Source organism: Galleria mellonella, unplaced genomic scaffold (assembly GCF_026898425.1).
Source record: "Galleria mellonella isolate WM207_F2 unplaced genomic scaffold, CSIRO_AGI_GalMel_v1 utg788, whole genome shotgun sequence".
In the NCBI taxonomy this organism is placed as follows: domain Eukaryota; kingdom Metazoa; phylum Arthropoda; class Insecta; order Lepidoptera; family Pyralidae; genus Galleria; species Galleria mellonella.
In genome coordinates, this window is record NW_026442154.1 from 364,276 (window position 1) to 392,066 (window position 27,791).

The 27,791-nt window shown below is 32.6% G+C and overlaps 1 protein-coding gene and 1 long non-coding RNA gene across 4 annotated transcripts in view; one reads left to right on the top strand and one right to left on the bottom strand.

Moving 5' to 3' along the window:
• LOC113520202 (uncharacterized) overlaps window positions 1–27,791 on the bottom strand; it is a 200,708-nt gene that overhangs the window by 95,185 nt on the left and 77,732 nt on the right. The gene's annotated exons all lie outside the window — the stretch shown is intronic.
• Window positions 16,126–20,473, top strand: LOC128202217 (uncharacterized). 3 transcript variants are annotated; one of them, XR_008253650.1, is made up of 3 exons: window positions 16,126–16,240; window positions 18,782–19,229; window positions 20,020–20,473. It is a non-coding gene; the product is annotated as an uncharacterized LOC128202217 (long non-coding RNA). The 3 variants fall into 3 exon arrangements; XR_008253649.1 differs by lacking the exon at window positions 16,126–16,240 and having other exon boundaries at window positions 18,306–19,229; XR_008253648.1 differs by lacking the exons at window positions 16,126–16,240; window positions 18,782–19,229 and adding an exon at window positions 19,248–19,765.

The following is a 27,791-nucleotide window of genomic DNA, read 5'->3' on the forward strand; positions in this document are numbered from 1 at the left end:
GTGGATTGTTTCTAAAAGTTGATATGATGATGATACCTAATCTCCATACGAGATCTCTCACAGGATCCTACAGGTCACGAAGGCATAACATTTTAGTCCTCAGGATTTGCAACGCGTGAATGGAACCATAGATCGTATTTTAGAATCTTGTAAAGTCTATGATACCATTGATTGTATAGGTGACGTTTATGCTTTCCACCAAATGAACGTTAACTAATTTGCTTAAAATCGACTTTTGTAGAAAGTGTCCGTCTGAGAAACTAATGCTAAAACAGAAAGTCATGCCGAAACTGTTAGAGCACTGTGAACATAACATAATTTATTCTAACGCCCATGGTACTCCTCATGCTTTGTTATTTCTCAGAACTAGTCAAATAATCTTCCACTTTCTGTAATGTTTACCATAAACTGTTTATATTAAGGTTTAAAAGATAAGATATAGCAGTAAAATAACAATAAACGAAAGCATTACATTTTAGTCCTCAAAAATGACAACATATAACTACACCATACGTTTCGCTGAGTATATGAATCTCATGGTGCTGTTATCTCTCTGTAGATGACAGATACCACTTCTTGTTAAAAGGATTAGATCATCAGCTTACTTACAATTATCATTCCAAATTATATAAAGAAATAGTCAATTTTTTGCAACAAATTTTAAATGTTCGTAAATTTTTTACGGAAAGGTTTGAAAATGTGAATCTCAAAGAGGGTAGAATCAATATAACTTTTTTCAACTAGTCCCTTTTTGCAAAACAAGAGCTCCGAGCCGTCGAATTGTCGAAAAGTTTGCCTTTCACTATGACCTCACTAACTTTTAACTATGCATGTGGAAAATGTGAATTAAATGGCCATAGTAGTTAACTATCTACAAAAATGTCAACGTAAAATTTATTTAACCGTAATATATTAATAATTAATGTGTGAAACTAATGTAAAACCTTCCTTTCTATGGGGGTCGAAAGAAGCGACTAATGGTCAAGGGATGGGCAGCAGCGTCCAACTTTAAACATCATCAGAGCCTAACTGCGGTTGCCAAACATAGCAACTGCGCAAAAAGCCCCATATGGGGGAGGTCTATGTTCAGATATAGATATATAAAATTACATAACGATTTATCGAGCCAACAAGTAACATATAAACTCATATTTAGGTATAATATTTATGTATTAACAAGGATGAGTAGCCAAGATTAAATCACAAAATACAGAACTCTCTCAATGCTCTCGGCACGTTCCTGGCTGTATTTTTATTTTTGTTGTTTTGTTGACACACAATTTAAAAACAAATGTGGAACCCCCTTAATGCCTGTCTAGTGCACTCTTGACTTTTTATTTTCCTTTACATATATATATATATATATATATATATATATATATATATATATATATATATATATATATATATATATATATATATATATATATATATATATATATATATATATATATATATATTCATCGTCAAGAAAACATTTTACTTCTCGTAGTTTTGTAGATTTAGAGAAAATGTACCCATATTTTCTCCCGTTTACATACATAGAATATAAAGGTAAAATCTATTGAACTGTTTAAACATGGTTGAGTAATAAACATCCAAACATCTTTAAAAGCTTTCACATTTATAATATTATATCCCAGTTTTGCACGCATGGATGAAGAATGAAAGTTTCTTTTTTAACCATTTAACAGTTTTAGTGTACAGTTTACATTAACATTCAAACTAACATATATAAAATACTATCTTTACCCGTGGTTATATAAATATGATCTTGAATCAGTTTATGAAGTAGTCTATGTAATAATTTAGGATACAGTCAAACACACACAAACAGGTAACCCTTAAAGTAGGTATAGGATATTTTCATAACAACTGGTATTATTCATAAAACGAAAATCATAATTGACACTACATAAATAACTTTTAACCTTCGACAAAGTTCACGAGAAGTCTTCAAACATGACAAAAAAAAAATAAAGCAGTCTGACATCTGACATTATAGTTTGAAGAATTCAAACGACATACGAAAACTGTTATACCATATAACAGTTTTCACTGTGTTTCATAATATATGAACATGAAGGACTGCGTAAACGATGGACATTTTTTTTATACCGAACCGATACGGCATCGTTCTCGCGTGACCTTGACCACACACAGCATAGAATAGGCCACCCCCTTCCTATCTCGTGGGTGTCGTAAGAGGTGACTAAGGGAGGACAAGGGATGGGCAGCAGCGCCCCTCTTAAAAACATCTTCAAAGCCTAACTGCGTTTACGAATCCGCCTGCCAAGCATGGCAACTACTGGCAAAACCTCTCAAGTGGGAGACTTATGTTCAGCAGTGGAGTGTTAAAGGCTGATATAATGACGATACGACATCGTAACCTACAGGAAAAGAGCATATTTTCTTTTATAAGACCGGCAGCACACCTGTAATTCCTCTGGTGTGGCAGGTGCTTATGGGCGACAGTTGTCACTTCCCAAAAGGCGAGTCGCATGCTCGTTTGCCCCTTGTATTGTAAAAATTCCATATGCTGGTATATATAATTTGTTTTTTTTTTCAATAAATCATTAATTTATTTGACTCAAACACACGTACAATTAAAAATTGGTTGTGTTTTGCTATCCTTAAGCGTACAAATATTAGTTATACATAATATTTACTCGCTATCTTCGCATAATTGTAATTCAATCTTTATCATTATTTTTTAATCATTTAATAATTTAATAATTTGCTTGAAGATGCCTCGTTTAAAGATGAAACACGGATCGCAAAACGTGCTTGGACGAAATGGAAGTCGGAACTATGAATTGGAGATGGCTAATATGGAAAGTTGTGGAATTCCTAGTAGTCAATCTTTGAAGGTTAACAGTTACAATAATGGTAGCGGAATTAAACAAAATAATTTTAATCAAATAAGTGATATGTACAACCGCAAGATAATTTGGTTCAGAAAAAGACAAAAAACGTCTAATGTAAGTTCATTAAATAGCCTTTTTGTTCATTAAATTCTTCTTGCGACTTTATCACTTCTATCTATTCGACTTAATTCTGTGTAAAAACGTCTCGATACGCTAAAACAATTTGCAGGCGATGTCGAGGGACCCTATTACAGCCGGTCTCCCGATTAGACGGTGCCGTGAACATTTTTCAACTTAATTGTTCGGTCCGGCCGAACTGTTTACGAATTTCCCCCGAAAAGTTTGGACGGGTTTGACGATAACGTTTTTACTTGCTCCCGCTACCACATATTTATTATATAACCTTGATGATACTTGATATAAATATAAGAGCTACAATTTTAAATTTTGTTATTAATTTTGGTTTTTAATCTTAATATTTGAGCACCTGTAATTTCCTTAATATTATTAATTGTTATTTCCAACTTCCTTAATTTGCATACCTACTTGTTCAACAGTTAAGACTGTTACCATAAAGTTGTCCTGTAAATATTGCTCTTATACGTATATCCTATTAATATAATAAATACAAAAATTTGTAACTTTGGATGAATGGATATTTGGTATTCTTTCACGCAAAAACTACTAAACGAATTTGAATGAAATTTGGTACACAGTAGTTTATAACTAACGTTATGAACTAATTAACAAGGATGGGACCGGGGGATACAACTAGTATAGAATAATAATGCACTTAAACTTAAAAAAGTCTTTTAAAAAAAAAGTTCATATTAAAATGTCATCAAAAATTCTCTGAATATTATACACGTAAATAATTAATAATAGAGTATGGAGTACAATATAACTATAATAAATACTCAAACTTGTTTGCTTGATAAATGTTGTGTTCTTATTGTACAAACAATTCATTCAATATTACATAAAAAATCTATATGGGCTTTCCAATTATTACTTAATTTATGTTATTCATAATAATGTAATATTTTTCTCCGCAAAAAGACAGTATTTTCCAGACAAAATCAATATAGAATTAACACAAAAGTAAACCCTATCAATTCCAAACATAATGATTAAAATTAAATATAAGCTACAGTATCATAAAATTTACAGTTTTTTTTTTATACCACTGAGGTGGCAAACAAGCATACGGCCCACCTGATGGTAAGTGGTTACCGTAGCCTACGAACACCTGCAATAGCAGAGGTATTATGCATGCATTGCCGACCCTGAAGAAACCTCTTTACCCCCCTTTTGAATAACCCCATGCTGTAGTCTCTTGGGAAAACCTCGGCAGGGAGATCATTCCACGACCTGTGTGTTCGTGGGAGGAAACATCTTTGAAACCGCACAGTACGCGACCATTGAAGCTGTAGGACATGAGGATAAACTCCCTGTCGATGGCGAGCCGTACGATGGTAGAAAGTGGCTGTGGCCATCATATTCGAAATGTATTAATTAGTTCTTGAACGTTAATAATGAAAAATTATAAAAATAAAATAAAATATATTGTGTGCTGTAACAGTACTGTAACTTTTATCGTACAATAAATACCTATAATATGTACATTATTCGTTATTGTTTAATATGTTAGACAAGTAAAATTAATAGGGTCACGGTAATTCACCTATACATAAAAGCTAAGGCACGCAATGCTGACAAGTGTAACGGAGCGATCAATATTTGTGGCTAACTGCCATTTCCGATACACAAATAATAGAGCTTATATTTAACTATATTATAAGTCATATTAATTCTAAAAAGTTTTCTTTTTATTTAAATAATAGTATGTATACAGTCGTCTTAAAGATAAAGTTTCGTCCCATATCAATATATATTTATAAAATCATTTATACTGACGGTCTATTAACGCTCAGCTAAAACTACTAAGGCTAAAAAATCTGAAATTTGGAACATAGGATTATTTTATAAAGTAAGCATCTACTAAAAAAGGATTTTTGGAAATTTCAAATGACAAAGAAAATGAGATGCAACACGAGACCATGCGTTCAAAGCCGCAGGCAACAACTAATTTTATTTAATATATTTTGGGTATATATTAAAGTATATTCAAGGTTATAAAGAAGAACCAGTATCTTGAGTGATTTTTGTTAACATGTAATTGACTTAATCTTAATATATAAAAATCCCGTGTCACGATATTTGTTCACACTAATCTATAAAACCGCTTTTCAACAGATTTTCACGAATTTTATAAATATTATATATATATTGCGTGCTTTAACTAAAGAGATAGGATTTTTTTTTTCGATAATAAAAAATGAACCTACCTACCTACCTACCTACCGGTAGATGGTGGTAGAGGGCAATGCAACATTTGCCGAATCAGTTAGTATACATTTATTATTAAAGGTGAAAATGGAATGGTAAACCCGTCTGTGCTGTCACTACACACTTGCGAGGTACCAGTGAGAGATGATAGGTGAAAAATCAGAACAATTGACCGTTCGATTTCAATAAGAATTAATCACGATAGTTTCAGGAAAACAGCGGGGAGGTCGACCTGATAGGATATATTGTTACAATAAGGATTTAAGACCCTGTTACTAACAGTTCCTTTCCCTCTATCAAAATTATTATAGTTGTGTGATTATAGAATTCTTCTAAAATATTAAAGAATAAGTATAACTTTACAGTCTTATCGAATTACAAACTCAGCGTCTAAGGATCTAAAAAAACCTGTGAAAATATTTTCAAGAAAGATTAATTTTCATCCTTTTTGTATTTAGTTGAAGTTCTTTTTTTTTCAGTTAAAAACTCAAATTTTATCTACGGCAACAATAATAAAAGTATTCTTTACAACTTTTATACTTTTAAATATAAATTTAAAAGTAATAAAGTTTAAAAAAATAATAATCCTATAAAATATATTGTAAAGAATCCTGGACTTAGTCGTTTTTGGATGGTGCCTCGACACATATTATAAATGTGAAAGTGAGATTGTTTATTTATTACCTTAAAACGTCTTAACAGCTTAACCAATTACTTAAATTTTGTATACATTATATGAGATACAAAAGGATATAGGCTATTTTTTATCCCGGTCAGTAAATATGCGCCAGTTACGCGGTCGAAGTCGCAGATAAAAGGTTGGATTATAAAAAAAAGCAATCATAGCGTTCATGACTTATTGGTTTGTGTAACATAATCACAAAAAATATTGACGAATCGAGAACTTTTCCTTTTGGAAGTTTATTAAAAGTATTGGTGTTGGATTGTTTTTCAGAAAGTAAGCGCCATTTATTGTAAATTGGTTTTTACCTACGACTTTCTTCGCATAACCGGGACATATGTATTTACTGACCGGGATAAGAGTGACCTATCCCTCTATCCCATATAATGTATACAAAATTTCAAGTACTTGGTTAATTATGTTTACTGACTGATGTAAAGAGTAACCTATAATATACTTCTCCATTCCATATAGTACGTATACGCCAAACTTCATAGTGATTGGTCCTTTAAGGCACTATAAGTTAAAGAACAAAGAAACAAATGTTCACATTTATAATATTAGTAAAGATTAAATGGACGATAAATTACAATTCAGTATTACTTTAAAATTATTTATCATCTGTGTGTCCATAAAACGGCTTCCGAATTTCACTTTACCGTTTCGTAACATCGTTTATTAAACAATAAAATCTGAAGTAATAAAGATACAAATTTTATTGAAATTGACTTTTATGCCAAATAAAATGAATTCAGTTGTTCGTGTCCATAACATTAAAATATAAACAGAAAAGCCCCGTTCTTTTGTAGAATAGTCATTAAAATTTTTAGCTTGATGAGCTGCTCCTCACTCTTCAGAGTAGCAGCTTCGAAAATTAAGATTGCCCTTGTGTCGTCCAACCTCCTATAAAAATGGAACTCAAAGAAGAAAAAGCTTGATTGAAAACAGATATACAATGGGAATGTGAATGGATATAGTTAATGGGAGAAAACAGACTGATCTATTCTGATTAGATAGATCTTGTTTTATCTGAAGCAAGAGACAAGAGTCTCTGGAATCATCGTGAATGCATGAGACAAGTTATGAAAATGCAGGAAATAAGAGATGTAAGTAAGGATAGAGGTCTTTGGCGTTTAGTTCCTTCTTACTTACAAGGAACTTAACGTAAAAATAGATTAATAGAAGAAAGTTTGTTTTTAAATGAGGTTTTTCTCAATTCGTCTATATTTTTTAGATGCACGTTATATGATATTTTCATTAATTGATTTAATTTTACAATTGCTAAACTTCCTTACGTATCAGTGTTTTACTAATTATATGACAATTGAAGCTAACATTTTTCCTTTCAAAGTAAAATATTACTTGTTGAGAAGTAAAATCTCCTTGTAGAAACAAGACTCTACGTTCTGAATTACAACTTAAGATTATGTTCCAAAAAAATCACCAAAATGAATTGTGGCAAAACAGTTATTTTGCTTTAAAAACGAAATGGCTAAGCCAATTTTGATAAAAATTTCTATAAGGCTAATCCCTAAGTAAATTTCTTCAAAAAAAATTCCAAATCAATTTATAACTGATGGAATTATGAAGTAATAAGCATAACTCCTTCTTTTTGAAGTTGGTTGAAAATACTTTTAATCTAATATTTCTACTAAACATCTGATCAAATCCAGAAGTGAAGTACCTGTTTTTTTTTTTTATAGAGTAAAACGTATTATTGTAGACTTGGGTAATATAGATACCAATCCAATAATTATATATTGGATTCCTCTAGACATTAATGGAGGATAAAAGGTCATCATTCATTTCGGTATTGCCCATATCGGTCGTATATCTATTTTTGAATATATTAAAAGACTGTTATCCAATATTGTTTTTTGGATAACAGACTTTTAACATATTCGTTATTGGACCAGTATATATTTATTGTAACAAAAATATATTTATTTCTTTTTTTTTATGGGTGAAAATGGTATGGTAACCCCGCCTGCGCTAACGAGATACGCTGGCGGAGCACCAGTGAAGAGTGATAGATGAGAATGAAAACAGGTCAGTTAGCCCATCATGATAAAATCATCAGGAATTAACCATGATAGTTTCCAGGGGGAACCGCGAGGAGGTCGACCTGGTTGGGTATATTGCTAGCAATGGGGTTCTCAGTTTCCAAACAACTAATTTTTTTTACTAACAATCCCTTTCCCCCCACTAAAATATATTAATATTACTATATATTACTCACCCATAATGGTAGATGAGAATGAACTCGGGTCTATTAGTCTATCGTGACGAATTCATCACGAATTATTTACTATGGTATCTAGAGATGACAACGTGGACGTCGAATTCAAAGAATTGCTGATAATGAACTGTCCATGCTGCTAACAACTTTCTACCCTGTAACAATTTTTTAACCCCTAACAAAATGTACTTGTTATGCATATCAATCTTGTAAGAATTGTACAAAGAAGTTTCACTTCAAAGACACAACATAATTATTAAAGCATTTGTTGGGCGAAAAAAAAAAGAGAAAATTATTAAAAACAAAAACCTTTTTTTACACTTTCTCCGCGTTCAAGTCTTCAAAAGACATTTGTAATTTTCTTAAAATACCCAACACTTACTTGTATATCGACTCACTATTGAAGATGCTCGTATCTTTTTTGAAGAAAATACTGAGACCATGGTTGATAAAATTACGAACTTGTATGTAACTTGCGGATATTTATTACTAGACCTTCGCGGAACTCGATCTCTCCGACACGTAGTTAGACGACAGATCCGACATATTTTTATCTGCTCCAGATCTACTGAGAAATATGGTTTAGAAAGGTACTAAAATATTGCAGCGGTCCCTTCAGAAATTGCAAATATATCAACCATTGTATTATTTGTAAAGGCCTTGAAACTCAACTCGGCTTGATCAGTGAAATGTCAAAACTCTCGTATTAGTCGATAATCGGATCAGTGTAGTGCACGAATGCGGCAAGACTATGTAAACTTGTGAAGTCAAATAAGCAGCATCGTAACTCAAAGCGAGTTAGCGGTCACAGGAATAGTACAGTGCACACAGCAAAGTCAATCGTCAAAGTGCCTGGAATGGGGTCACAACGGTACCTTGGCCCGGCGGAAATAGCGCGAGGGCTCTCATGACGATGACGGCTGAATGTCGAGATTTCTAAGCCGCATCGTATTTAATGATGATTTTAGTTTAATTTTTTTTTTTTTAATTCGTCTCCATACTCGTAGATATCTACATTCTACTCATGTTTTTTACCTTCAAACAACTGTGCTTTCTTGCGTTTTAGATTTAAAAATGAAATTTAATAGTAAAATTACTAATTATTAGTAATAATTTTTATTATTTAATTATTAGTAAAAAATAATTGCACGAAAATATGTATCTAACTGAAGGCATGTCAAATACAGGCTAGACATAGTTTAGACACTAATATGCTAGGTAAAATGTTACATTCTAAACTTATAAATTAAACTTTGAAATACTATAGTCCATAAATTTATACTTTTATGTACAATAAATTAATAATTGCAAAGTATGAAATCAACATATTATGCCGACCCCAAATAATAATTAGAATAAGGGTAGGAAGATGATGATGACAAATTTTGAAGGCATTATATGAATCTAGTAGTACATAACACATCTGGGGTGGGGGAAGAGGATTGTTAGTAATGGAGACCCCAACTGCTCCATTTCTAGCAATACACCCTATCAGGTCGATATCCACATGGTTCCCCTGAGAACCTGTCGTGGTTAATTCTAGTGGAATTTGTCACGATAGGCAGGTAATTTAGACGTGCTTTCATCGTCACCTATCATCCCTCACTAGAGCCCCACCAGCGTATACCGAAAGTGCAAGCGGAGTTACCATATCATTATCACCTGTTAAAAAAACCACATCTGGGGTACAGTTTCCACTAAGACAAAGAAATAGAGTCGTTACATGATGTCGTGTAATAAAGATTTAAGAGTAGTTAATATTTTTTTTTTAACATTCAAAATCAGCAATGCTGAAATGATTACCTACACCACATACGAGTATTACATACATTACGTTAAGAGATTTTCGAAATGGAACACGCATGAAAGAGAAACCTCATTATTTAAGGTCTGATAGACATGAAAACACATATTTATAATCGTATTAGCAAATGCTCTTTCCTCTTTGCAATAAACCTCTAGTCTTGGTACATTCTGCATTCATACAGATTAATACCAATGTTTATCTATATACTCGTACATAATTTTGGAGGGTTAACTTAAACAAAACATTATTGTACTGTATAATTTTTTTTTATATAACTTAGAATGGCAAACAAGCTGACGGCTCACCCGATGGAAAGTGGTAGCCGTCGCCTATAGACATGAGCAGTACCATGGACATAACAGAGTATACTGTTTCGCCCATGATACCCCCATGCGTTGCCATTCCTGAGAACTCAGGTGTTATTCCTCTGTACCCAGTAAATTCACGCCATATCCCACCCTTCAAACCGAAATACAGCCATGCAAACACAACTGCTTTACGGTTGAAACACAAATGGGACAGAGGTACCCAAATAATCGACTTTTGTACAAAGTCTCTCTCTGGTAAATGATAATTACTGTTTTCCGTTTCCGTGGGATTGTCCCACTTAAATGGCTATATAAGCTGTAAATATTATTAGCAAGTTTTTATACGCAGCTTCGTCCGAATAACCAAAATGTGTTCATTAATCTGAATAAAACAGCCCATGTCTTTCTCCATTTTATAAATCACGCATTTACCAAATTCCATGGTGGTCAGTTAAGGCGGTAACAAGTTCACTTTCATATTTATAATATTAGTAAGGAAGTAAGGATTAATTTGAAAATTAAGTTTTAAAGCTATTGAAAAATCTCTAATATTCAGAACTGTACTTTTTTTATTTATTTAACACTTTATTGCACTAACATTACTTTTATATTACTTAGTTATAAATAACAAAGGATAATCTTTAACTATTTTGATATACCATAATATTCACGTAAGTAATCATCGCTACCCGACATTATACCCATCCAACGATAACGGGTCAACATTGTTTAACCTTCATAATCGATTTACTAAGTTACAAACCCTTGGCCAGCTAAATTCCACATTTTGTAGTTATAATATACACTATTTATGTTTTCCTTAATTATTTAATTACAAATAGTAGTTGTGATAATGTACAAATATCTCTAAATACCCGATCCGGGATTATAGTCCTTAGAATTATTTTTATTTGTAATCCAGATAAAATATACCTATTGTCTTCTATACGCCAAATGTTATGTGTATTCCAAATTTAAATTTGGCGAACGATTGAGTCGTTACTTTCGTTTTAATAAAGAACAAAATATATGAATTTACGTATTTGCAAATATATTATACGTCGCAACTAGCAATTTTCATGAAGAAAATACTAAATACGAGTATAATAAATGCGAAAGTTTCTAACGATGGATGGATAGATATTTGCCACTCTTTCACACTAAAACTATTGAAAGGATTTAAATGAAATTTGGTTCACACTTAGGTTATGTCCTAACTTAATGCATAGGATATTCTATATACTGATTCAAGTAAATAAAATCGCGAGTTATAGCTAGTATGGGACTAACACAGGAGTAAACTTATCTATTACGAATTTGGCGAAGTAAATGAATTTCATAAATGGTCACAAAAAAATCGGAATAATTCCTCTAAATTTAAAAAGAGTAGATACATAATTGTAAACACTCTTAAAAATGCTGACAAATTGAGAACTACCTCCTTTCTTTAACTCACTCTAGCGACAGTTAACTATGTAGAGCTATGAACGCATGGCAGTGTCATAATATACTCGTATCAGTAATCCCTCATCCTACACAATAAACTTTTGATATACCATACAAACGTCGCACCCGAACCCTTAGACCCTGGAATCGTGAAAGCAAATCCGTATGGTGCGTGATTTAGCTCTAAATTCAAATAAGGGTTGGTCATCTTAATCTTTTCATTTAGGGTGTACCTAAACCCACATAGGAAGGCGTGTGAGATAAGGTGACCGCCGAGGATTAGTTTCCGATTACGATAGGGGATTTCGGGACACTATATTGATATTAGGAATACCAAATTTAAGTATCAGCTTTTGTGGACGGACGCCGCTTACGTGACTCGTCTACTTATATCTAATATTATACGGAAATACGAGTATGTAGTTCATATTGGCGATTATAGGATTCATCTAAAGTAGATAAAATATTAATGCTTTTTAAACTAAGTAGATAGATATAATGGAAATTCCTGTGTGAAAATAGTTTCAAAACTGTATATAAAAAAATACAAAAATAGACTTACACCTAATTAGAAATTAGGCGTCCAAAATGGTCACCGCTCAGTTAGGTATTTAGGCAGTCATACGTAACGTCTAAACGCTGATTTTCAGTGAAAGCAACGGGAGTAGTCATTACTATTTGTATATACATATAACTATTTATTAGTGTAACAGTTACGCAATATTTTTATGTTTATTATGTATACCTGTTACTATCATTTCTTATCCTAATAATGAAGCACTACGTTCATGATTCACTGTTCATCCCAAAGGTTGACTTGTAGAGAATTCTATGCATATGCATTTAATTCCGCCTATTGTACCATATTTTTATTTGGTAATTTTTTCCATATCACCCGTTGACTGTCCACTGCTGAACAAAGCCTCCCCTAAGGGGGGGTTTTAGCAGTGTGTGGCAACCCACGCTTGGCAAGCGGGTGGCAACAGCAATTAGGCTTTGTTGGTGTTTTAAAAGAGATGATGCTGCCCATCCCGTTTCTTCTATTAATTTACCAATAGGATTTTGACAGTAGCTAGTTGCCACACTTGGTAGGTAGATTAGCGACTGCAGTTTGGATTTTAGTGATGTTTTAGGTGGGATGCTGTTGCCCATTCCTCGACCATAAAGTTCCTTTAGTATCTTTTTACAACGCCCACGAGAAAGTAAGGAATGTCCCGTTCTGTGCCAGGTTTTCACATGCGACAATTTGGTCAATAAAATTATTTAAATATATAAAAATTTACAAATAAACAGTTCTATTAGATAAAATAATAATTCTATTACCGACAAACGAATTAAATTAACACCTATGAGTATGTTTTTAATGTCTACTATTAAATGATGGGAGAAGCCCATGTAATAATCTTAAATTTACGCAGGTATTCAGAATACAGATACGTAATAGAATTCCAACAGCAATTGTAATTGTATTTAGGGGCAAAATTAGTATCTGTATATATGTATACAGTTGTTTCTAATTTATTGAACACCCGTCCCAAAACTTCATTGGAGGATTAATTCGCACTAGTGCTGTAACTGGCCGGTCATTAATGACATGAGCAGACGAGGGACGTTAATGTTGATAAAATGTACCTTAAAGGAAGATATTTGCCGAGAACATTCATCTGTAATGTAATAGCTTAAAAACGATATATGCACGGATACGTACCAACCCTTATTTATGTATTTAATACGAATAAACCAAAAACAAAGTGTTTTTTTTTCTTTTTGGCTGGGCAATTGAGTTTTTTTTTTTTATTTGCGAAGCACACAATTAAACTTCAGATTTGTTACTCGCGTAACTATAATTTATGGCTGTAGCTATTAAATCATTACTTTACTTTTAAATAAATAAGTCGCTAAGCTATAGCCCATTTGTATCACTACAGTACACACGATGAAAACATAATTTATTAATTCATTCTATCTTTTATGCTTTAACAATTTACCTACCTTCACTGTTGATACATGTAACTTATTATTAATTTATTTATTTACTTATAAGAGCTTTGTAAAATTACGTGTATCTCAGGTGATCAAATCGAAATGATTATATGTATATTGAGATGAAATACTGTAATAAAAGTAATAATAAATAATTTTTCATCGTGCCTCCCACCAAACTGTTTATAATTACTCCTCTCCATCCAAAGATTGCCTGGAAGAGATCGCTCTTAGCGATAAGGTCGCCCATTGTTTTCTCATTGTGATTATTTCTTGTAATTATTTATATTTATAATAAGTTTACTATTGTATTCTTTTGGAGGAAACAATAAAGAGTATCTATCTATCTATAAAAGATGCATTCTCGTAATTACGTCACTTCAAACAAAGGGTGAGTAATATATATCAATATCTATATATTTTAATTATAATATCTGTGTATTAACACATAACGAATATATTAAATATTATTTATGTAATATATAATAAGGAATTGAAGAGCCCCATCTAAATGAATATAAATGTCGGGCTGGTATCGGCGATAACAGATTGAACGATGACCTTTTTACGCCCTCAATATTTAAAAGAAACTATAGAGAATATATAGGTATTGAAGCGATACCGATATTACCCATACCTATCGAACATTACGAGTACAGCACGGGTAGTGTACACTGCTTGTAATATAACACAATACGCAATGTAAAAGAATCTTTTACCTAGGAATAATCCGTACATTAATGCGAAAATAATTTTGGTCACTATAGACCCTTACGTTTTCCTCGTCTTCTCAGGTTTTTAAATCCGATGAGAGACAATCTTCAACATACATTTTCTGTCCGACATAATAAAACATCTAAAATTGCGTGTTACATACAACACACGCCTTGTCCGATAAAGAGTACACGACTTATGAACAAAGAAATTTTCGCGTACAAAACGTCCATCGTCTACATAGGCCTTTATAGTGCTTGTTACCAATTTCATTGTACTGTACTATCGTTTGCTCTACAATAGATACTCGAACGATTTGGGAAACTATAACTAGGTAATCAATATTTAGGTTGTCCAAAATGAAAGTTACTAAGGAATAAATAGTTATTATTGCTGTTACTAATTATATGTAATTTTACATATAATGAGCTCCATAGCTCTCTGAGCACAGCTCTCTCCATAGAGGGCTTTGCATGATAGAATCCGAAATGAAGACATCCGCTAAAGGACCAAATTGACCGAAATAGCCCGAAGGATAAACAAGAGAAAAAAACAATGGGCTGGTCATATAACTGGAAGAATCGACAACCAATGGGGAAGAAAAATTCTTGAGTGACATTCCCGTAAGGGCAAACGCAATATAGGACGACACCCACTAGATAAAATGACTACCTCAAATGCATTTCAGGAAGTCAGTGGATGCAGGTGGCTTAGGACTGTTCAGGAGGTCTATGTTCAGCAGCGGACAGATAATGGCTGATATAATGATGATTTTTATCATCATAACAACCTGACCTATTGCAGAGAATATGATAACAATAACTAAAGAAGTTTGTGAATGGGACAAAGGTGCCCAACCTCTGTCTCATTTGTGTTTCTACCGTAACAGCAGTTATTTGCATGGCTGTGTTTCGGTTTGAAGGGTGGGAATATGGCAGTGAATTTACAGGGTGCATAGGAATAACACCTAAGTCCTCAGAAATGGCAACGCATGGGGGGTATCACAGGCGAAACAGTATGCTCTGTTATGTCCATGGTACTGCTCATGTCTATAGGCGACGGTTACTACTTTCCATCAGGTGAATCGTCAGCTTGTTTGCTATTCTAAGTTGCATAAAAAAAATGTCCAAGAGAGAGATATTAATGTACAATTACGACATCAATTTATAGCTCAAATACTTTAAATTCTTCGTAGAATTCCAACAGAACTTCCTTAGACTTAGCAGATTGTACTCGGTAATGATTATTAAAATTTTACATTTAGTTTATCTTGGCTTAAAATCGATTTTATAAATATGCACGGACCTAAGTCAAGTGCATAACTGTGCACTATTTTTTTTTTTTTTTTTTTTTTTTTTTTTTTTTTTTTTTTTTTTTTTTTCTTTTTTTGTGGCTTTCACCCCGATATTAGGGTATTTTGCCAAGAACAAAACGGGGAAACGATAATAGTAATAAAAATACCTAACACAAACGAATTTAGAAAGGATAAGGATTAGGTCTAGGATATTTATAGGATATGAAGGATATACTTGTACATATGAATATACTTATAAATATATAGGAAAAGCAATTGATGCAACTATAAATGTATTCATGTAATATAACTAAATCTTAATATTGCTATCATATATATATGAAGATAGTATTTTATAGATAATAGGATCATTGGAAGAAAGTAGAGTAAGAATAGAAGTTGGGAATGGAACACGGATGGATCGGAGATGATTAAAAAGGAGGTGTGGTCAAATTTAGAACATGAGAAGAATATATGATTCAAGTCCGCCACTTCAGCACCGCAATTACACGACGAACTTTGTACAATACCAAGCTTGTATAAATGAGAAGGTGTGCATACGTGACCTAGACGCATACGAGTTATAATAGTTGTTGCGGTCTTTCCAAGCTTTAATTTACAAAACCATGGTTTGAAAGGAATATCGGGTTGTATAAGGCGATAAAATCTTCCTTTTATTGTACTTGTTTTTTCCCAATATTCCTTCCAGGCATACCTTAAATATATTTTTGGGAGACAAGCCAGGTCACTACAGTAATTATGATACGGATACATATCACCACAAGTTACAGCCTCTCTTGCAATAAGGTCAGCTTTGTCATTGCCGCTAATACCACTGTGTCCTGGTAACCAGGCAAAAGAAACGGAATACCCTCTCAACATGCAAAGATAAAGACCTTGTCTTATATCACAAATAATGGGATAAACTGGTTTTGATTTAAACGGATATTTGGCTAGAGCTTGCAAAGAGCTCATAGAGTCAGTGAAAACTATTGCCTTATGTAATTTCATTAAAAGTATATATTCTACAGCTTTTAAAATACCATAACATTCCCCGGTAAAAACTGAAGACTCCGGTGGAAGTTTAATTTTTTGAACGATATTAAATTGTGAATGAAACACACCCACACCAACACAACCGCTATTGTCTGGTTTTGATGCATCAGTAAAGATGTAGTGCCATTCATTCCATTCAATGTCAGTTATAAACATAAATTTGGCATTCAATTCTGAATCATTTTTTGATAACCCAAAATCATATTTAATATTAGGAGATAAAACTAAAGATTGATATGAGCATTTATAAATGGGAAAACAGGACGATGTAAAAGTGGGAGATTCTATGGATTTATATTTTTCATAACTTTGTATTAAACATGAAGGTTTTTTATGTTTCCAATAAGATGAAGACGAAATAAAGATATGTAGTTGAGATAACTTTTGAATAAGCGGATGATCAGATAATTGTAAACAACGAAAAAAGAAGCGATCAGATAGATATTGCCTTCTTAAAACCAAAGGTGGATCACCGACTTCGAGCTGTAAAGCATTGATTGGACTTGATTTCATTGCTCCAGAGATAATCCTCAAGGCCTTTGATTGAATTAAATCCAATTTCTTAAAAGCAAATGAACTTCCTGGAGCTAACAAAAAAGTTCCATAATCAATGACACTCCTTATAAGACCATTATAAGCAAGTTTTAGTGAAACGGGATGTGCTCCCCACCAAACTCCAGCAAGGCACCTAAGAATGTTGAGGTTACGCTCACATTTCGTGGAAATATAATTACAGTGGGACAGACCTGTTAATTTATTATCTAGCACAATACCTAAAAATTTAATTTCAGTCTTTATAGGAATGTATGAGTTATCATAAAGCACCTTAATTTGTTGCGGTGATCTCATTCTTGAAAACAAAACTACACTACTCTTGGTTACAGAAAGATTAAGACCATTTGCATCTAACCACGTTTTTAACAAATCTAATGAATCAGATAATTTGGCAGAAGCAGATTCTATGGACTTCGCAATAAAATATAATAAAAGATCATCAGCATATTGTAAAATTTTGACGGATTTATCAAGGAATAATTCTAGATCGTATGTGTATATGTTAAATAAGATTGGACTAAGAACAGATCCTTGTGGAAGGCCTTTCCATACAGTTCTAGATAATTTGGTATCTTCATCTAAATCCATATGTATTGTTCTTTCTGATAAAATATTAATAATGAAATTAGAAAGCATTACCGGTACATTTAGAGCTTGTAATTTAGTTTTTAAAATAGAAATTATTACATTATCATAGGCAGAATTTATATCTAAAAAGGCTGAGAGGATTGACAAATTTTGTGAGAAAGCTATATGAATATCTGAAATAAGAATGCTCACATTATCTAAGGTGCTCTTACCTTTCCTAAAACCAAACTGGTTCGGGGATAGTAAGTTATTACTTTCTAAAAACCATTCTAGACGGTTTTTCACTAAATGTTCAGCTAGCTTTAGTAAGACAGAGGAAAGTGCAACAGGACGGTATGATGATGGTTCAGAAGGTGGTTTATGAGGCTTTAGAAATGGTATAATTATCTGAGACTTCCATGAAGTAGGTATATTTCCCGAAATAATTATGGAATTAATTATATTTAAAAAGTAAATTAATGTCGCATCGCTAGCATTTTTAAAAAAGGAATACGGTATACCGTCTTCTCCCGGTGCAGAGTCTTTAATAGAAGCTAGAACACCTTTAAGTTCTACTAGAGTAAAAGGAGAGTCAAGTTCGAATAATTCGTCAGAGACGGATAGAGAAATATTGTAAAGGCATTCCGGCACATAACTAGGAGCAAGGCGATCTAAAAATTTATTCGCTAAAGTTAAATCGAGTGCAGAACGTGATGTATGATCACTAAAGGCAGATCTGAATCTTTTAATATTATTCCAAACGACTGATGAATTAACTTCTGGACAGATAGAAGAACAAAATCTTCTCCAGCCTTCTAATTTCTTTTTTTTCAGTAGTTTTCGAGTAGAACGTGAAACTGCGGTGTAAATTTCAAAATTTTCTGTTGTCATGTAATTATTATAATTTTTTTCAGCCTCTTTACGATTTTTAATTGCTTCCGTACAATCTTTGTCCCACCAAGGTGGGGAGGGAATTTTCCCTGAAGCACTATTTTTAACAGGAAATAATAAATCAGCAACCTCCTTCATATTTATCATCAAGTCATTACAACATTGATGTTCATTTCCATGGTAAACAATAGGTAACTCCGATATTTTATTATCTAAATATTGTTTGTAAATATTCCAGTCTACATTTGATAAATTATATTTAAGCCGAGGACCACTCTTTCGACTTGAGGGAATGGAAATTGGAAAAGAAAGAATGAGGGGAAAGTGATCGCTTCCGAAGGTAGAGGAATGAGGATACCACGACAGTGAAGAAGCTAAATCAGAAGAACATATTGAAATGTCAGGAGCACTAAACCCTTCATTTGGTGCAGTTCTACGTGTTGGTACATCTGAGTTAATAATACATAAGTTGTAAGTGTCAATTATCGTCAGGAGTTTTCCACCATAAAAATTAGAAGTAGAACTGCCCCACGATTGGTGCTGAGCATTAAAATCGCCCATTACGAGAAAAGGTTTAGGTAAAATTGAAAATAATTGTTCTAGTTGTGAATATATTTGGCATGTAGGATCAGGAATATATAAAGTAACAAAACAGATACCATTTATAATTATAGCAGCTGCATTAATGCCGCTATATACAGGAAGCGAAAAAGAAGAAAAAGGAAGGGAGTTTTTGACCAATATGGCAACACCGCCATATCCGTCAGCTCTATCATCACGGAGACTTGTAAAGCCTGAAATCCTAAAAGGATATCCTGGCTTTAACCAAGTCTCTTGGAGAGCTATTATAAAAGGATTATATTTATTAATTAAATAAAATAAGTCTGATTTCTTGTTTGTTATGCTACGACAGTTCCACTGAATTATTAGGACTTTGTAATCCATTGTGAGAAGTTAATAATTGAGAAAATACATTGTAAATGGCATCGTTGGACGGTGGTAAAGTTGTTTGTATCATTTTCGATTGCGATAACACTTTAATAAGCATGAGAATAATATCAAAGATGGATTGATTATTGTCAATATTATTTGATGATAATGCACAACCATTAGAGGGAGCAGGAATATTATATTCCTTAACTATGGCTTCATGGGCAGAACGATCATATCCTTGTTGTGCTTTTTGAGGAGAGCGTGGTTTAAGTGTAACTGTTTTTTTATATGATGATTGAATATGTGGTAATGATGATTTCTCTTTAAGGAAAGAAGATTGAAAATGAGATTTATTGGACGGAGATGATGATGTTAATACATCTGAATATAGTTTAGAAGTGGGAGGATGAAATTTTGATGCTTCAGCATAAGAAACACAACTGTGGGCCATTGTTTCTTTAATGGCTTTCTGACGTGCATATTCAGGACATTTCTTACTAATTGCTGAATGAGAACCATTACACAAGATACAAGAAACATTTTCCTCATCTACTTCACATTTATCACCTGTATGATTTAGCCTGCATTTATAACATCGAGGATTTGAACGACACTGCATCTTGACATGTCCGAACCTACAGCAGTTATAGCATTGGATAGTGGGGTAAATGTACAAATCTACAGTTAATGATGTGTAAAACATAAATACTCTTTTTGGTAATATTTGTCCATCAAAAGTAATAACAATGGTTTCAGTATTAATAAAACTTGGTTGTCCTTCATTAATGGTCTTTTTCTTAATTCTTCTGGTTTTTAGAATTCTCCCACAACCTATAGGTACTGATATATTTTGGATTACTTCCTCTTCTGTCCAATCTTTAGGAATACCCCTCACAATTCCCATACGGGTTACATGGAAAGAAGGTATAAATGCCTTAAAATTATGTGTTTCTAAGTGACTATTATTTAAAAATGCATTTGCATTTTCAAAATTTGAGAAAGAAAGCGATAAACGGTTTCTTCCTATTCTTTTGAGGCTACCATTCACTATATTATTTATCTTATTAGTGTGTAAAAAGCGACCAAATGCAATAGGATGTAATGTAGTGTTATCATTAGGATGTGTTTCATTTTTTTGTACATGAACGACATAAGGAGCTACATCCTTGGCATTGTACAAAGTTCTGCTTAAAGTACTGGGTGGAGAAGCAGGTTTAACAGACTCGGTATTATTTACAACTGGTATTGATACTTGAGTTTGATTCTCATCCTCAATACATTGACAATCACTATCTTTAATTTTAGATTCGAGACCTTTGGTGTGCCTCCTTCGTTTTTTATTGCAATGTTTGCAAATGCGACGTTCGCCACGTACTCGCTTACGTTTAGAACTTGCAACGCTAGAACCATCTGTGTCCATACTAGATTCACCCAATATATCAAAACTATTATTAAATGGGATAGTTATATTTGCAGACACCTGGGGGTTGTCCCCCCAGGGTCTATAGGTGGATCCATAATGTCTAGTTAATATAGGTAATTTACTTACCAATATTTACAGCAACAAACACTATTACTACAAAATATACAATTATATATACAATCTAATACACAATATATAAATAAGACTAATCCTTATATAATTAAAAATAAAATTAATTTAAAGAAGATCAAAAAACACTCCCGCTTTTTTAAACGTTTCCCGCGCTTTTTTCTGCACTATTCTTTAACACCTTTTATATCATAATTACCTTATTTATAAGAAGGCAAAGTATCCACACACATACTGCTTCAGCCTATGTTTCCCATAAACATAATATCTTAATATTTTGTGATGCATTGTTGTATGTATTTTTCCTTGACCGCTGATGGACGTTAATTTTTATTAGATTTGGTTCATGGGATTACCGTAAGCTAGTGATTTCTCGAGTTAGACTGATTCGAATAGTAACTCGAATATTTGATAGATACTCGATATTCGAATAAAGGTTTCCAATAGTTACAATTCTCTGTTTTTTTTTTTAATTTATTAATTTTTCCTGAATTACAAAAGTAAAAAACTAATAAACACTTCTTTTATCATCAGAATCTATCGAAAAATCCTCCGAAGTTGATCGAGGACTCGAGTCAAGATTCGATTTTTTTAACGAATACCACAATATTCGAATAGCAAAAAAGACCGACTTAACCCGCCACTAGTAATAAGGTATGCTTAACACTAACATTGCGTATTGTATCTGTGTAACTCCCAAAGGGTTATATAAAAAAAATTACACATGTGCTAAATAGCAGGCAAAAATTTCTTTCTGTACAAAGTAGGGAATTTAATTTTACAAAGAGGTTAAAACCACAAATTACTGCGACGGAACACACTCTAGAGAGTTCCAGACGTTGGCAATTAGGGTGTATTAAGGGTACAAAATAAAAAGTTATAATTGGTTTATTGAAAGCACTTCTCGAAGTATTTCATACGAAATACTCGTAATATTTCACTTTAGAGAGTATATTTTTCATTAAACATTAAAAAATTGTTGCAATTCGTATCATTAATACTTAGCGCTATTACGTAAAGTTGATAGAACAAAGTAAGATCTGAACAATATTTAACACGTATATATATATATATATATATATATATATATATATATATATATATATATATATATATATATATATATATATATATATATAGAGTTATCCACAGATAATAATTATAATCCACCACAGATCTATCTATCTATATATCCTATTTAAGAACTGTGCTCTTGTCGGTGGAGCTCTTGCCATTCACTAGGATTCTCAGCGAGTCTCTTCACCTCTTGATACGACACAATACCAACTTTTTCCTTGATCTGCCTGATGTAACTATGCATTGGTCTCCCTCTTCCCCTCCTTCCTTCTATCTTTCCTTCTGATAATAATTCCACCATACATAATTCCTCATAATTTTTATATTCCATAGGTACACGTGGAGATCTGTTATTGATTATCTGGTTCTTATTATAATTTATATTGATATTGTTGAAAATTTATATTGTTATTGTTGGTAAAGCAACAGTTACTAAGACCAACAACAATAACAGGTCTTCCCAATAAATCAAGCGGCATAGTCTTCCATATGATCGCATCATTTGTCAAAGTTACAAGAATTTGTAATTACTCTTTAAATTTAACAACATCTTGAAATAGCCATTGTTTATAATGAGGGCTCTGACGTAAATTTTTCGATGAATGTAATTTGGCATGTATTAATATTCCTCATTCGAATTCTGTATAACATAATTAATCATATTTTCTATAATTAGATGCGAATTCTGCGTTTAAAATAATATTTGATTTATTATTCTAAATGTAAATGTTAAATAAGATCATCTAAATATATACAAACTACGCAGATATTTTATATGTTTTTATTTTGATATTGTATATAAAATTGAGAAGAATATTATATTACTGTATGCATGCTGCGAAAATGTATTAAAAAATAAAGCAAAAAATTAGTATTCCCAACTTATCCAAGCGAGAGAGCGTGTACGAACATTGAAACGTTTCAACAGCGTTCCACAGATAAAATATTATTATGACCCAAATGCGAATGTCAGATGTGAGTAGATAGTGGATAGGTACCTAACGTTTTGCTTGTGGGCTCAACTCTACTTGGCTGTATGCCAGCATCTACTATCAAAGAAGGCTTTCAAATATCGAATGGTGTTCTAAATTTTAAATTAGGATAAAACAAATTCGCTATAGAAAACCCGGATATTTTATAAGAAAAATTATGTAAGACTGAACATGATCATCTAATCTAAAGGGGAAAGGTAATTTTTTTATTTGTAATAAATAAACTCAGTATATACTTAACAAAAAAAAAATTGTTTCTCCTGTAAGAAGCTTTTATTATCGGTGAGTAACAAGAGCTGTAATTTTTTTTTCATAAACTCGTACGAAGTACGGTAGTTACTACATAAATTGGAACCACAGAATATGTAAGTAATTAATAAATAATTGTGTGAGTATGTAGGTAGCATCTATTAGTAAAGTAGTGAATAGAAGGAGGGAAAGAGATTGTCGTTAGCAAAATATGCTGTCAAGTGACCTCCGCCTGGAAACCAACCGACCTGACTTTATTATCACTTATTCACTTCACTGATATCTCGCCAGCATATACGGATAGTGCATCAAAATAACAATTCCACTTTCATTTCATTAAAAAAATGCTGATTTCTAATAAATTTTAAATTTTCGCGTTGTTTACACATATTTAAATACAGTATCGAGACTTAATGCAATGAAAAACATCGGCAATAAAGGAACAGGTATTTAGATATTACTTATCTGCAAATTTTTGATCGCGTTGAGTCCCGATAGTGTATTTAATTATGCTGATACCTTTTGTGAATGGTCCTAATTGATTTACATTTTTTTTTACTTTTTTTATAATATAATAATTTATAATATAATAAAAAATGATAATATCACCTGCGTTATACGCTAATGAGGTGCCAATGACTGGTGCCATCATGACAAATTAAATAAGAATTAGTCGTGATAGTTTCCCGTGGGAAATATGTGACGGTCAACCTCACAGGATACATTGCTAACAATAGAACTGGTAGTCCCCAATACCAACAATCCCTTCCTTAAAAATAAAAAAATATATATATCCAGGTAACACCAACTAAGTCGCGGTTAAAAACTAGTTTATCATAATTAAATGACTGAATTATGGATATGCCCCTTCGTAATACGCGAGTAGATATACTTGAAAACTTTTGCCCTGTGTCCTTGTTACGGAATTCCGTAATTTATAATTGAGTTAAGATACCTTTGAGGTTTGTAATAAAGTAAAAGATATGTAGGCAGGAGCGTCATTAGTCGTTAACAATTTCAAAAGCTACGGATAAATATATTTATATAGGGTTCCATTGATTTAAACTTGTTTACTTAAAACATAGTATCAAAATTTTAGCGAATTTTTTGGACCTCTAAAAGGAGGATTTTTTATAGTCGAATATAGAATATTAACTACCCGCTTGCGCTATCGATATACGCTGAGGAAACGAGTCAATTAGTCTATCGTAACGAATTTTCAAAGAATTAATCACAATAGTTTTTAAGATGTCAACCTGATAAGGTTTATTCCCACTATTGGGGCTGTTAGACCCCATTACTAATAATCTCTACCTTCCCTCCCCAAAGGAGATTCTGCATTCATCTGTATGATTTTTTTTCTGACTATGTTGACTTGTGTTCATGGATGTTATTTTCCATCAGGTGGACCGTCTACTCGTTTGCCTCCTTAGAAAAAAAAAAGAAATGTGTGACAATTATTTTTTTAAATCTATAGGGTTTACTCCAGTATGGGTTGCAATTTTTTTTAATTATTAAAAATATCCTTTTTTAACAAAGCTATCAGATTATATTACTATACGCAGAGCAAAATAAACTTTTTATTACGAAGCAAAATATACTTTTAGACAAATACGCAATTCCGTGTTCTAAATTCAAAGCTAATTTAATTACATCCTTGATTGATGTGTGTGTGTTTATAATTGGAGTCGCTTTTTTTGTGAAACAAAATGTATGAATATGTCAAGTAAAAAAATACTATTTAAAAATACTATCTCCGTCGTTAGTACCTACTACAATATATTAGCATATTTATCTTTATATAATTTTATATAGGTATGTATTATTTATTTCTGTAAATCATTTATGTAAGTTTATTATAAGTATTGTATTATTATTCATTTTGATTGAATTTGATTGATTTTGTGTACGTATTATTAAATATTACAATTTGTATCATTCTTTGAAAAAAACAATGAAGAGTTTTCATTCATTAATTTTGTTTTAACAGAAATCGAAAATGTCAAAAAAGAATGAAATTCTTCAGGTCAATATCCGGCCATAAGACAGTCTGCTGATATTCAACAATAGTACAAATAAAAAGAGATTGATAGGATGTTTCGATTAATTACCAATTTAATTTAGAAAATGTTGTTGCTTTGATAATTTCAACAAAATTTGATTTATTTTTTCATTAAGTTCTATTGAAATTGAATATACGTTTTATTTTATCATTTATGGTTGAGGAATTGAGGACATAGCTATGCTATATATACGTAATATTACTTATAAAGATTTTTTTACGAATTAGTTTAGTATTTCTAGATTTTTATTTTATGCAACTTAGAATGGCAACCAAATTGACAGCCCACCTGATAGAAAACGGTAATCATCGCTTATAGACATGAACAGCACCATGGACATAACAAGGTCACTGTGTCATCCATGATACTCTTCATGTGTGGGGTCATTTGTTAGTAAAGAGGGGCGTTAATTGCCCCATGGCCCCATTGATAGCAATATACACTGTCAGCTCGACCTCTACGCGGTTCCCCTGGAAACCATCGTGATTAATTATAGTCAAATTCATCGCGATCGACCAATTGGCCTGAGTTCATCCCTCACTGGTGCCTCGCCAGTGTAGGCGCAGGCGGGGCTACTATTTCATTATCATCCATTAAAAAAAACTTCATGCGTTGCCATTTCATAGGCTGACTGTAAGAGATCTCTCTGTGGGATCTCTCCTCTGTCCGCTTAAAAATGTAATATACAATAATAAATATATATAATTTGTGCAATGTAAGTTATGTACATTAAAGATTATGTAATACAATACAAAAAATAAAAATTATCCCTTTAAAAATATAAGCGTAAAAAAAAAACAAGCCCAGAAAATAAATGTAGTCCAAGCATAGACGAAGTTAACACAGAATTAGCTCGAGTGCCATCGGAGACACTAATACGTGTACGTCAACTAGTAGAGAGCTCTCGAGCCAGCCTGGCCTGGCCTGACCTTGGCACATTCTATATAACTGTATAGCAACCTTGGCACGACATTGTCACAGGTCATTGTTTATTTAAATAAAGAAACTTCACAAAACGGATTCAAATATTTCTGTGTATTACAATTTACATGTTATATCAATTGAATAACTTGAAATTTACATGTTACGCTATAACTCACCTTGAACTAAGTTCTTAGAAGATTCATTCGTAATTAATAAATCGACACATGTCAAAATTACAAGAGGAATATTTTTCTATGTTATCTATAATAATAAAATAACTTGAAAGGGTTTGTTTGAACGCGCTATTCTTGAGTAAAATGATAAGCTATTTAACATCGCAGAATATCTAGAGTTTATACTAACTATAGATATTCTACTGTTTTTTTTTATACAACTTAGAATGACAAACAAGCTGATGGCCCACCTGATGGAATGTGGTAACCGTCGCCTATTGAGATGAGCAGTACCATGGACATAACAGAGTATACTGTTTCGCCCATGATACCCCTATGCGTTGCCATTCCTGAGGACTTAGGTATTATTCCTCTGTACTATATAAGTTTACTGTCATATCCCACCCTTGAAACTGAAACACAGCCATGCAAACACAACTCCTTCACGGTAGAAACACGAACGGGACAGAGGTACAAGCAATCGACTTTTGTACAAAATCTCCCTCTGGTAATTCTATTGTATTATTGTTGTTGTATCAGCTGTTAACTGTCCACGGCTGAATATAGCCTCTTGCATAAGGAGGGGTTTGCCAGTAGTTGCCACGCTTGGCAGGCGGGTTGGCAACCGCAGTTTGGCTTTTGGTGATGTTTACAGAGGAAAACGTTGCCCATCCCTCTACCATAAGTTCCCTTCGTCGCCTCTTATAACATCCACGGAAAAGAAAGGGGTCAGTACACGGCTCCCTATTCTGCTGTACATAAAACTAAAAATATCTAAAAATATTTACTATCTATATACAGATACTCAATAATTTCACTGGAAATATTCCTTCAGAATGTAGTATAGCATAAAAGAAAATTGTTTAGCAATATAAATAAACATTATGTATCGGATTCTTCTGATATTAATTTACAATTTTGTTACTACAAGAAAAATGCTTGATTAAATTAATTTAACATGAAAGTAAACGTTTAAAATTGTCGAAAGTATCGCTTAAAACAGTCTAATTAAGATACTCTTTCTCTACCTTTTGAAATCGATTCAATTCAATTACGTGACTTAATTTTTT